Source organism: Cavia porcellus, unplaced genomic scaffold (assembly GCF_034190915.1).
Source record: "Cavia porcellus strain 051 isolate PalLab524CR breed Dunkin Hartley unplaced genomic scaffold, mCavPor4.1 scaffold_28, whole genome shotgun sequence".
Classification (NCBI taxonomy): domain Eukaryota; kingdom Metazoa; phylum Chordata; class Mammalia; order Rodentia; family Caviidae; genus Cavia; species Cavia porcellus.
This window is the reverse complement of record NW_026947511.1, coordinates 39,831,937-39,844,003: the sequence shown is the minus strand read 5'-3', so window position 1 is coordinate 39,844,003 and position 12,067 is coordinate 39,831,937.

The following is a 12,067-nucleotide window of genomic DNA, read 5'->3' as shown; positions in this document are numbered from 1 at the left end:
TGCTACAGCAACTGGCCACAGCTGGACAAGGGTGGCTTCTCCACTGCTTGTCTGCTCTGTGCCCAATGCTGAGCTGGGTACATGGTCACCCCTCTCCCCGAGGTTCCCAGCAGTCTTCACAGACAGGGAAGATGAGCCAATCACCCTGCCACCGGGCACCAGTGGGGATGGAGTCTCACTCCTGCTCTAGGGATGGCTGAGCCAGGTAAGACAGGGGCTGTGACGCCTCTGGACATGGTAGGAAGGAGGTGGCTGGGCTGGAGAACTTGTCTTGGGCAAACCTGCTCTTGTCACCTCGCAACTGGCTCTTGGCACTGGGTTTGGGGTCACAGGTGTCACATCAAGGGACGTGCCCCAAACCCTCTTCTCCAGGTCTGCTGGCTCCAGCCTTGTCATTCCCCTCTGTCCCCTGTCCCAGTGGCTGCTGGCAGTGTTACCCACTGGGATCTAGGGCAGAGAAGGGGACAGGAGGGCAGAGAGGTATTGGGGGTAGGGTGAAGCTGAGAGGGATGGGATCCTCAGAATCTGACCTCTCAGGGCCATGCTGGCAGCCCCGTCCCAGGCCCTGACCATGGGCACCACGCTTGAGGAAGGCCTGATGTCCCTTGGGCCACCACATATCCTGCAGCCCTCTGTGCTCCTCTCCATTCCTAGCCCATCCTCCTGACGATCCACTGCCTATGCCTTTGTGTCCCCTTCCTCCCTTCGGTCTCTGAGCGCACTTCCGCTGAGTCTCTGCCATCCTCCCTCTGCCTCTCTTTGTCCTTCTCTCTCTCATTATCCTGAGCCGTGACTGTGCCTGTGCCAGCAGGGACAACACGATCCACACACAAATTACCCAACAAAAGCCAAAGGACTGCGCTTTGGGTGAACGTGAGATGCTGCCGCCTGCCCCGCTGTGCTTGGGGCGCTGGGGCCAGGAGGGGCCAGTGCAAGAGACGCGGGAAAGTGCTTTGTGAGTCTGGGCTGGAGCTTTCAGGCAGGCAAAGCCAGTCTTTGATCTCCAGAGACTAAAGCGGCCATCTGCATCTGTATTTTACAGGTAGAGCAGAGGGGACCGGAGAGGAAAGGGTGGGGACAGCTGGGGATGTGGAGAGGGGAACCCCGCATCCAAGCCACCCTGCACCTTGGGGCTAGGGCCACCCCATTGTGGGTGTTTGCAGTGACTGGCCAACCAGCGGGCATTTTCAAGATCAACAGACCTGGTGGGGGGATGTGTCTTGAAAACGCCTTGCAGTGGGGCTGGGGATTTGGTGTGGCACAGGTGCAGAGCCAAACCTCGTGGTCACTTACCCCTCCAGGATGCCGCCTGGGTCGCCTCAGTCAGAGGCCTGGACTCTTAGGTTGCTCCCTCTTTCTCCTGCCCTGGGCTGCGTGGCCCAGGGCCCGGGTGGGGCAATCTGATAACCCTGGTCTTAATCGCCTTCTCCTGGGGATGCTTTTCAACCCACTTGGGCAGGTACCCCAGTATTTAGTGAGCGCCTATCTATCTCTCCATTTGATTAACAAAGATCAAAGACTCCAGTGCTGCAGTGCCCAGGAAGTGCCAGCAAAGGGCACAGATTGGACAGCAGAGTCAGAGGCCACCAGAAAGCAGGGAACAGGTAGGATTTCCAGGGAAATGTCTGAAATATTGGAAACAGCTCAGGGCCATCTATGGTATCCTCATGGACACTGAAGACTTCAGGTTCCGTGCTAGGGATACTTGGAATAGCTTTGGAACCCTCCTAGGGCATGCACAGGCCCCAGACAGACAGATAGACACACATACACACACATGCAGACCACACACACATGCACCAGACACACTTCAAAACACAAAGCAGCAGTGGGCTGGAGCCAGGGTGGAGGTGTCACCAGCCACCTCAGTCCCGGCGCGGCTTCTTGGCTGGTGTGACCTCTCCTGTGTGCGCTGGGAGCTGGCAGTACTTGGAAGCTTACAGTAGGGTCAGGAGCTGAACTGGTGAACTGAGATAATCAGAGGTCAAGTGCGACCCAGGCCATGGGCAGGAGAAATGGAGAATTGGGGCCTCTTTGCTTTGAAAATCCCACTTTAAACAAAAGGCATGAATTCACTCATTAGTAGACTAATGGGTTGGTCAGTGATGGAGAACATGGCCTCTTAGAGAGTGGACCTGTTAATCAAACCAACTGGCATCTGTTCCCTGGAGGTGCCTCTTTCCCGACACGATGCTCTGTGTCACCCTGGGACACTGTAGAGTCCCCACAGCAAGAAGGCCTCCTGAGATGCTGCCCATCAGCCATGGACCTCCCAGCTTCCAAAATGGTAAGAGAGAGGTCTATAGGCTGCCCAGTCTCTGGTATGCAGGGACAGGAGCAGGAAACAGACTCAAACTACATGAAGGCTCGTGGCACTGGGCTCTGCAGGAGCGATGGGGTGAGGGTACCAGGTTTCTAGCAGAGAAGACTCTACAACCTCTCGACTACATTTGTGGGATTTCACTTTGTTAGCAGATTTACTTCTTTAATTGAATTTGGCTTCAGCTAGTGTTAAAATTAGCTCTCATTCCTAAGAAGGTGCCCCAGCAGATGGAGGGAGCTCAGACACATGCCTGGTGCTGCGGGAAGCTCGCTTGAGAGACAGTGGCAGCCACAGGGAGTCCTTGAGGTGAGCAGGCACCGGGTCACTGAATGCACAGCTCGGGTGGGTCCCAGAAGATGGTAAGGATGGAAGAGGCCAGTGGGTCCAGGCCCCAGTCTGCGATGGAGGATGGACTTCGCAGATTCAAGAGGTGTTCGGAAACAGTCTCGTCCGATTCCTGACTGTACAGAGTGGAAAGAGCTTTGCCGAGGCCAAGGCTGATGAAACACAGGTTGAGAGTGCAGCCTACGAGCCTGCCCCGTGCTGGGTCCCGGGTCCTCTTCCCTCCGTGGGTGACGGGCTGGGGGCGGGGCCAGCAGGGGATGGACTGGACAGGACTGCTTCAGCCACCTGCTTCCAGGCACGGCCCATCTCTCTCTGGTCTCAGTGTGCTTGTCCATCAAATGCAACCCATGGTCCCATGAGCTCCAAGGTTCTGGGATGCTCCAGGCCAGAGCATTCTTCTCTGGCCACGGAGACCTCAGAGATGGGCTAGAGCCAGGGAAAAGCTGTGGCTCCAAGACCAGGAGGCGCCTGGGGGAGGGGGAGAAAGTGGCCAAGTTAGTGCCGTGCCCTCCGCCCCTGCTATTTTTACCCTAGAACTCTGGGTTGCAAAAGGCCTGCTAAAAATACCAGCAGCCTGAACCCTGTACATCCTCTTCCTGGAGAGGCGGGGTGGGGGCCTGTAGGGGGGCTGTGGGGACAGAGTTTCCATATGGGGTGCCTAGGAAAGGGATCTCATCCCTCCAAAGAGCCTGCAAGAGAAGATGGCCCAAGAATAAACTTGTTTTGTCTGTTTTTTCTTTTGCAATCCCAACCCGCCCCGCCTGTGAATATACACTTTAAAAAGTACCCAGTGTAACAAGCCTGCTACAACTTTGCATTTTGTTCTTTTTCACTTATTACCGCATACACATTTCTATGTTGCTACACAGTCTTCGCGTTTGTCATTCTTAATGGCTGCATAATATTCCCTCCAAGATACTGTCTCTTCCCCTATGGCAAGAGTGGTTGATGCCTTCCAGTTGGCCATTATTATAAACAAGGCTGTGGCAGACATCTTCAGGCATGCGGCTTTTTCCTTCTTATTAATTATTTCTGTAAGATAAGTGGCCAGGTTGGCGGGTAAGGCTGTTTCTGGGTTGTTTGATGTGGATTGCCAAAATGCTTCAAAAGTAAATGGAGGAGGGTGTAATGCAAGGGCGCAGCCCACATTGGGAGCCAAGTACAGTCGGCTTCGGGGAAATTGGAGCTGGAAGCCGACAGGGGTTGAACAGCTGCCTCTGGCTCCCGGGCCCGATCTCTCATTCTCTCCGCCCTCCAGTCTAGCAAAGTCACTGGCTCTGAGCAGATAGCATTTTATAGCAGTGACTGATCATGGCCTAAGAGGTCTCCCTTGGTCTCAGGCCCCAGGCCAATGGCCGTATCGATTATCTTAATGTTCATGACCTCCTCTGGCATGGGAATGATAATTATCCACAGTTTACAGAGGAAGAAACCGAGGCGTGAAACCACCACAGAACGTGTTCAGAGACGCATGGGTGATAACTAGTGGGAACAGGTCCCACCCGAAGGGCCCACCTCACTTCAAACCTGGACTCCTGGCCCAGGCGGTCGCCCTGGGGACAGAGAGGTCCGAAACTCACTGCCAACAGGCCCACCTGTCCTTTCTGCACTCTGTGCTGGAACTGTGACTCAGCCAAGACCCCATCAGAGCTGGGTGAACAAGGCCGATCCGCCATAGCGGGACGGGGCCAGGCAGCGGCTCTAGAACAGGAAGCTGAGCCACAGCGCTGAGATTTGCTCCTTTGCCTTTCTTGGGTTATTGACCAGACTTGACCTTTGTCCAGCTGCTCTGTTCTGTGTGTGCGCACTGTCTATGTCTCTGGCCCACGCTGGCCAGGTTATATTGACATCACATGGATATTAATGCCACCCAGAGCCATGGTGCGCTGGGAGGGGTGCAGGGCAGGGAGGAGGCCGTCTTGCTAAACAGATTTTCCTTTGTCTGGAGTGCCCAGGAGGACGTGACCTGCAGCCTAATCAGCGTTTCCGGTAAAGCACCTTCTCCCGCCCAACTTGGCCTGGTACCAAGCTGCCACCATCTCCGACAGGCCCCGTCCCTCACAGAGCCCACTCCTTGGCTCCCCTGTCCAGCCCTTCCTCCAGCAGGAGCCAGCCCCGGGGCTGTCCAGGGGCCTCCTCCTGACTCAGTTTCACTCACGTCCCAGGATCCAGCACTGTGTCTCCACTTCCCAGGGACTGCACAAGGGGCTACCTTGTTTATAAATAACTAAGAATCCTCTCCTGCCCTCTGTTCTCCAGACCTATAGGGGACAAAGTGCCCCCTGCTTCAGTACTAAGCAAGAAGGGGAAGAGCTGGGTGACAGGCTACAAAGGGACTAAGCAGGGGCCAGGCAGGGGGAGCGCAGGCCCTGGGAGAGGCCGTTCCAGCTGTGCGGTGGTGGGAGGGGGCTGCCCAGCAGGGTTCAGCGTGTCCTGGACGAAGCCCCTTCCACCTTGCCCTCAGCTGCCTAGAGCTTCATTCCAGCCCCCAGGAACCCACATGTGCCCCAGGCCTGGGCCTTGGTCACTGGTCTACCGGCTCCTCTTTGGGCCTAGGGGTGGCTTCTCTTTCCCATGCCCTGAGCAGGCTCAAGGGCTGCCTTCAGGCAAACCAGGAGACATGGTGGCCCTGACCTCAAAGCCCAAGCTGACCGTCACCCTCCAGGCCCTGATTCCTCATCTCAGGAACCAGCATTCAGGCTGTCTTCAAAATCTGTGCTTCCCTAGGGGAGGAATGTGGTCCCTCTTAACTTTCAAGGTTGCCAGACAGATGTCCTGGGGCTGGTCATTTGTTTCCTGTGGCCAAGTGTAGCAGTGTTTCTTTGTATCTGCTCTCCTCTGCTATGGTCATGCGCGTTTTAACTGGGGAGAAAGCTTTTATGACCCTGTTGTGCTTGTAGTTCATTGTAACTGGGCATAGGATCTGGCCAATCAGAGGGTGAGAAGCAACCACTTTCATCTTTCCCTCTTTGTATTGGCTGGAATGCAAATGTGATGGTAGGAGCTGGAGCAGTCATTTTGGAACATATGATGAAAATTGAGCTTTAGGAATCTAGGGTGACAAGACTGAAGGAAATCTTGTCCTTGGCATTGCTATTACCCCCCCCCCCGACCTGTGTGTAAGAAATTGACTTCCATCCTGTTTAAGTTTTTAATATTTGGGGGATTTCATGGACCCAGGAACTAAATCTGTCTAAAATTGTATGTCTCAGTGGAATGATCGCATGTGGGCTTTCATGGGCATATCTGGTAACTGGTGGGACTGGAGGTCCCATGTTTTGGAGGACTTTGGTGTTTCCCATAAATCATCTCCCATGGTGTTTACACCCCTGCGTGGTCCCTCCCATGATGACTTTGTACTTATCTGTGTGACTTGCTTCCAGCAAGGGTTGTTAGAGAGTGTAGCAGAGACCAGGAGCCTCAATGGGTTGGCTGGTCCTTGGGGGATGCTTGCCCTTGACATGTCCCTTCCATGAAACCAGGTGTCATCCTAAGCAGCCCAGTCTCCTCCTAAAGACTGGGGGGCACAGAGACCTGGCCCCTGCACCAGTCAGCACACCAGGGAGACCACTCTGGACACACTGAGTTCTGTCTGAGGCCCCATGGAGCTCAAAGACAAGCTTTCTGTACCACACCTGTCCAAATTAGAGTTGTGATCAAATAAAACAGCTGTCATTTTAACCTACTAACTTCTGGGGCAGCTTGTTACACAGCATAATTGACTGAGACACTTGTATGCAGCCCAGGATCCTTCATATTGCCTGCGAAATATCACTGTGCCTTTTTCTATGCCAAAGTGGCAAATCTGCCTCCTTTGTGCTGACTACTAAGTCACAAGTCCAGCAAACCTGCTCCTTAGCTTTCCCTGCAAAGGTCAGGCTCCTCTGTGCCCTGTCAGGTGGTCCAGCTCGGCTGCAGCTCTGACTTCTGGAATGGCTGTGGGTTCCAGGGACCACAGTGTCCTCTGACTCTGCTAGGCTCTCAGTCCCTTAGGCAGGGATCTGAAGGCAGTAGTTGGAGGGCAAGGCCAACCGTGGAAAGGAGGAATGGACAGAGGAATGGGAACCAAGAGTGGCTCATCCAGACGAGAGCAGGCACCACGGGGGCAGGGTCTGCAGGCGGGATTGGTGGAGAATGTGGGGTGACGAAGCATCACTTGGGAAGATGTGGGATCCTTTAAAGTCTAATTAAAGCCAGCCTTTCTGAGCTCTTAGCATGTGCCAGGCACCCCGTGAAAGGCGTTAGGTAAATTACCGCATCAATCATCTCGGCAGCCCTGGGAAGCAGGTGTTCTAACTTTCATCCCCTTTTATAGATGTGCAAGGAGAGGCCCAGAGAGGTTAGGTAACTTGCCTGGGTGGGAACGGAGAGATGTGAGCTTGGACATCCTGGCGCCGGCGCCCAAGGGCAGAGCAGCCCCATTTTCCAGGCTTGGAGAGTGCCAGGGCCTGGCACGGGTTGCTGCAGTCCCGGAAGGGAAGCCGGAAGTCAGCCCGAGCAGAGGGGGAGGCCGCGGGGAGGGAGTCGGGGTCCCTGGGCTGGGCAGCAGGGCCAGAGACAGCACCGCCTGCTCCCTCGCCCCACCCGCTCCCCAGAAAACAGCCTGGCCCCTCACACGTGTCTCTAATGCCAGGTTCCAAGAAAGCCACCTAAATACCTGGTATTTGAGATGTAAAGAGACTGGCTCCCTGTACTTAGGGCTGCGTGAACTTTTCCAATTATAGCGCCCTATTTTCCAAAGTCTAAAATGAACATATGTTATAACTGTCCTGGGCCCCAAGGCTGCAGAAACACCCTTAAGGCTCCTGAAATACAATTGTATATTTTAGACTAATTCCTGAAGGGCCAAGTGGGGTGACGGCCGACATCTGCCAACACCGCACGGATCTGGGCTCTCTTTGAAATCGAGCCGGAGGGACATGAGACCAGGACAACTGGGGGGAGCCAGCTCTCCGGAGACAGAGGATGTAGCTTGGGGAATCATCGTGGGGGAGACATTCTGGGCTCAGGCGCCTGGACTCTGTGCCAGGCCCTGCCAGCCCCTGTCCCCTGAGGTTTCACGGCTCAGACCCAGCTTGCTGCCTGCAGGGTGACTGCATTGGGACCTTGTCCTGTCCAGGGATTGGAAGTGCCTGGCCTGACTTCGAAGCAGAGAGGACCGCACAGGGGGCCTTCTGGGTCTTGGGAAGTCCCTGTCCCAGAACAATTGTCCTTTGTTCCAAGGACAACTCGCTGCACTCCACGAGGACAGGGATTCTCGTGCGCCTTTCACGTAGCTGTCTCCCCAAAGCCCAATTCTAGGCCTGGCCTGTAGTAGTTGCTCCATAAAACATCATTCAAAGAACAAAAACAATTGCTCAATCATTTAGAGACTGTGTTCCTTTCCAACACCAACTCAGAACTCACCTCCTGTCAAAAACAAAACAAAACAAAACAAAAAACCTCGATAAAGCATTTCTGCTTTAATTATAACTACTCAAAAGCAGCAAAGAGAAAAGTCTCTGGCAAATATTTAATGAAACAAACCCTAGTAACTGGCAGTTTTGAAGGATAAAATGACAAATTTGTGTGAAGATTGTTGGTAGCAATACTTACGCTACTTTCTTAATAGACATCATGGGATTTAATTTTTTAAGAAAGGCCCTGCTTTGCCACAAGGAAACTGAGGCGTGGGAAAATTACACAGTGCCCCTGAGGCCACGCTGTAGAAACTGCAGGGCTGGAATTTGAACTCATGCCTGGCCCAGTCTTTCCCCACTCTTCTTCTGCAAGCTTTTATTTTTCTAATTACAGTGGTACCTTGGTCCCTGAATTTAATTCTTCATAATTCTGGTTGCAAACTAAATCGGACAAGAACCCAACCAGATTCAATAATTCGGTTCAATGTTGACCGTTATGGGGGAAATTCGATTCGGTGCCTTTCCAGTTTGGTTTGCAACCAAAATCATGGAAAGAATTAAATTTGTGAACCAAGGCAGCACTGTAGTTTTGTGCCTGAAAAACTCACCCCTCCAAGATGTGCTCAGCTGTGTGTGCCCACAGGAGCCCTCGTCCCCACCAGGCAGGTGTCACCCGGCCTGGACTGTTTTCCTGGATTAGCAACATCTGTGTGCAGAACGAACAGCAGCTCCTGCCCCAGGCAGGTGCCCACCAGACCCGACAGAAAGCTGCCTCTCTGCATTTGGAGTATGGCCACCTGTGACTTCCCAGAGCTGGGCAGTGCCCAGAAGGCAGCTTCCCAGGCCAGTGTCTGCTGGTGTCCCTTGCAGGCTGGGAACTTCCCGCCCACAGGGCCAGCCTTTCTGCCAGGTCCTCCCCGCTCTCCCTTCAGCTGAGCTAACGGGCTCTCTACCTGCAGCACGGCCCACCTTGGAAGCTTTGCAACTTCTAGAAGCTTCTTGTGACTCGTCTCATGCTTTCCCTGCATCACTCTCTCCTAGGACACGACAAAAGTGCCAGCCACAGTTGTTCCTCGTCTTCATTAGCATGCTACCACTCTACCCCCATGTCCTTGAGGAAATCAGAGGCTTGCAGCTTGGAGATGCACAGATCTTGCCTGAGATCATGTAAACTCTTGAAGCTCAGAGCCAAGCCTTGAGTCTAGAGCTGTTGGCTCCAACATGTTCTCCTGGCCGGCTGTTCCCATGAATGGACGCTCATCCAAACTTGCCAAGGGGGTGTTTGTGCACAGCGAGAAATGCACGGTTCTCCCAGGCTCCTCACCAGCCCTGTGGGCTCACGGAGCAGCATTCATTTTGACCCTGCCCACAATCCTCACGCTGTTCTGTCCCAGGGTTGAGTCACTTCACACTCTGTGTGGTTGCTTTTTCCCTTTGCACGATTTTTTTTCCTCCCCAGAAAGGATGGCAGAACTTTGGTTGTCTGTAATTGTTGACATGCTTGGTACTAACTCTTCGGATGACAGCACCCGTACTTCCTAGATCTGTCCCTCCTGTGAGGCACCCCAGTCTTTATACTGTTATGATCCCATTTTACAGTTGAAGAAACAGGCACAGAGAGGAGAAGCAGCTTGCTCACAATACCACAGCAAGTACCAGGCAGAGCTAAGTGTTTGAACCCAGGCTCTTCCCATGGCAGGCTGGGCCCGCCTGGCCTCTCCTGGCATCTTCGTGCCTTTCTCCCCCTCCCAGCCTCTCCTCAACCTCTTGGTGCTCTGAACTAAGTCTTATCTACATACCAAGGCTGTAAGCTCAGGCAGGCAGGGCTGGACAAGCCTGCTCCTCTCCCTCATCCTCACATGCAGAAGGTGGGTCGGGGCTCAGCGGACACTGGTGCAGCTGGGCCTATGGAAACTCCAAAAGGCCAAAATCAGTGCTGCAAGCTGCACAGGCAGGGGTCTGGAGTTTGAATCCCTCCCTCTTTCAGCTACAAGCCTACGGCTCTTCTAAAGCCCCAGGCTGCCAGCAGTTAACATAGACACACGTGTTGTCATGCAGATCACACTCAGAGATATATAAACGTATACTATATGCACATATATGCTAGTTATATGCATGTATTTCCACATGGCACATCATATGCACACATATGCATTCCATATACAGTGTACACATGTGTATAATACACAGGCGGGCACTTTCAAGCAGATATATTGTACCTACAAACATGAACAACACAGAAACACACTATACAAACACAAAAATTATTTAGAAAGACAAGCCCACGTGTATTCTATTCACAGACACACTCACTGTGTGCACATACTGTGCAGATAAAGATATACACATGTGAGTATGCAAATATACACCTACACATAGAATTATACAAGTTATATTTGCATAACACACATGCACGGGGCCACACACATATATTTTGCACATATGCAAATACACATATAATTGCACAAAAACATGAAAACAAATACACATGTACACAAAAATATACATGTGCAAGTATACACAACCACATGTGCACACCTCCAGAGGCACATTCTTACACAAACACCTCCCACCCCGTACGCTCTCACAGACCATCCTGGCCTGATTCAGGGGGGCCATGGGAGAAGGCCCACTTTCCAGGGCTTGTGGGAAGGGAGTATGGAAACTTGGGGTGACTGTGTTTCCTGGCCCACCTTGGGATTGCGTCTTCAAGTGCCTTGTGTGGATAGGGCTGGGACAGTGCTGGATCAGCACCTACCTCATTAGCAGATGAACCCAGGGGTACAGTTGCCAGCCCCTGGGGGTTCTAATGCCCCTGGCCTTGCCAGAGTGCACCCTGGCTTAGGACTGGCCACACCCCGCAGAAGCTTGAGAAATCCGTTTGCACTGTTCCACAGAGGAGAGAATGCCTCCACCAGCCAGGTGACGTTGCACTTGCCAATATAGAAAAGCGGGTTCCAACCAGGTCTGCAGGGCTCTGAAGCCACTATGCCATGTGGAATCTAGTAGCCTCTAGGAGGTTCTAGAAGCCTCTAGGAGCCTTTGAGCCCTATGGCAGTGTGAACGAAACTGCTAATCTGCAGATAGCAGCTTTCTAGGGGATGGGGTATGACAAGTGGTAGGGTGGGGGTTTCCGGGCTCAGACCCTCTCTGAGTCTGGGGACTCTGCTTTCATCACCCCCACACACTGCTCCTTGGCTTCACTGCTGGGGGCTGAGGGTTCCCCGCCCAGAAGTCTTACGGTCCCCAGCTTGTCCCTCCTCTCCCCTCGGCCTCCTCCCGGTGCCATGGCTGCATTCCTCTCCCTCTGACAAGCGCGCGCTTCAAGAGCCGCACGGTTCCTCAGCAGGGTTTGATCTGCACTCAGGCATTTCCTTGAGTGGCCTTCGTGTTTGCCCTGGTCCAGGTGGCATCCAGATGCAGACAGCCGTCCCCCAGCCGGGGACTTGGTGCTGACCTCTGCCTCACACCCGCCTCCCACGCCTGCCGAGGTCGAGGCACGGACCAACACCTCTGTCCGCAGCTTCCTCCAGAGCCGGGCACCCGCGGCCATCCTGTCATTTACCTCCCTCCTCGGCCTTTGTTCCTTTGATCAGGTCATTGCTACAAGGGCCAAGGCAAATATCAGCATGATAAGGAGGGTGACGTGCAGCAGTTCTATGCGTAAGGAGGGAGGACCGAGGAGTGGGACGGGCCAAGAGGAGGCTGACACGACTGATGAGGGCCATGCCAGGAATCACAGGCCAGCATCTATGAGTGACAGCACTAGAAAGGTCAACTCGTGGAGGCCCCTGAGCTGGGCACTGTCACTCCCATTCTACAAATGAGGACCTGAGGCCCAGAGAGAAGAAGGAACCAGAGAAAAACTAACCATCTGTGGGACATCTTGTGTTAGGCACACATGGCGAGCAGCTGACTTTATCTCTGGGACCTTGACAGTGGGACTCGATGATCCGTTTTGCAAGTGAGGCCTGGAGAGGTTTGGTCACTCACAGGAGAC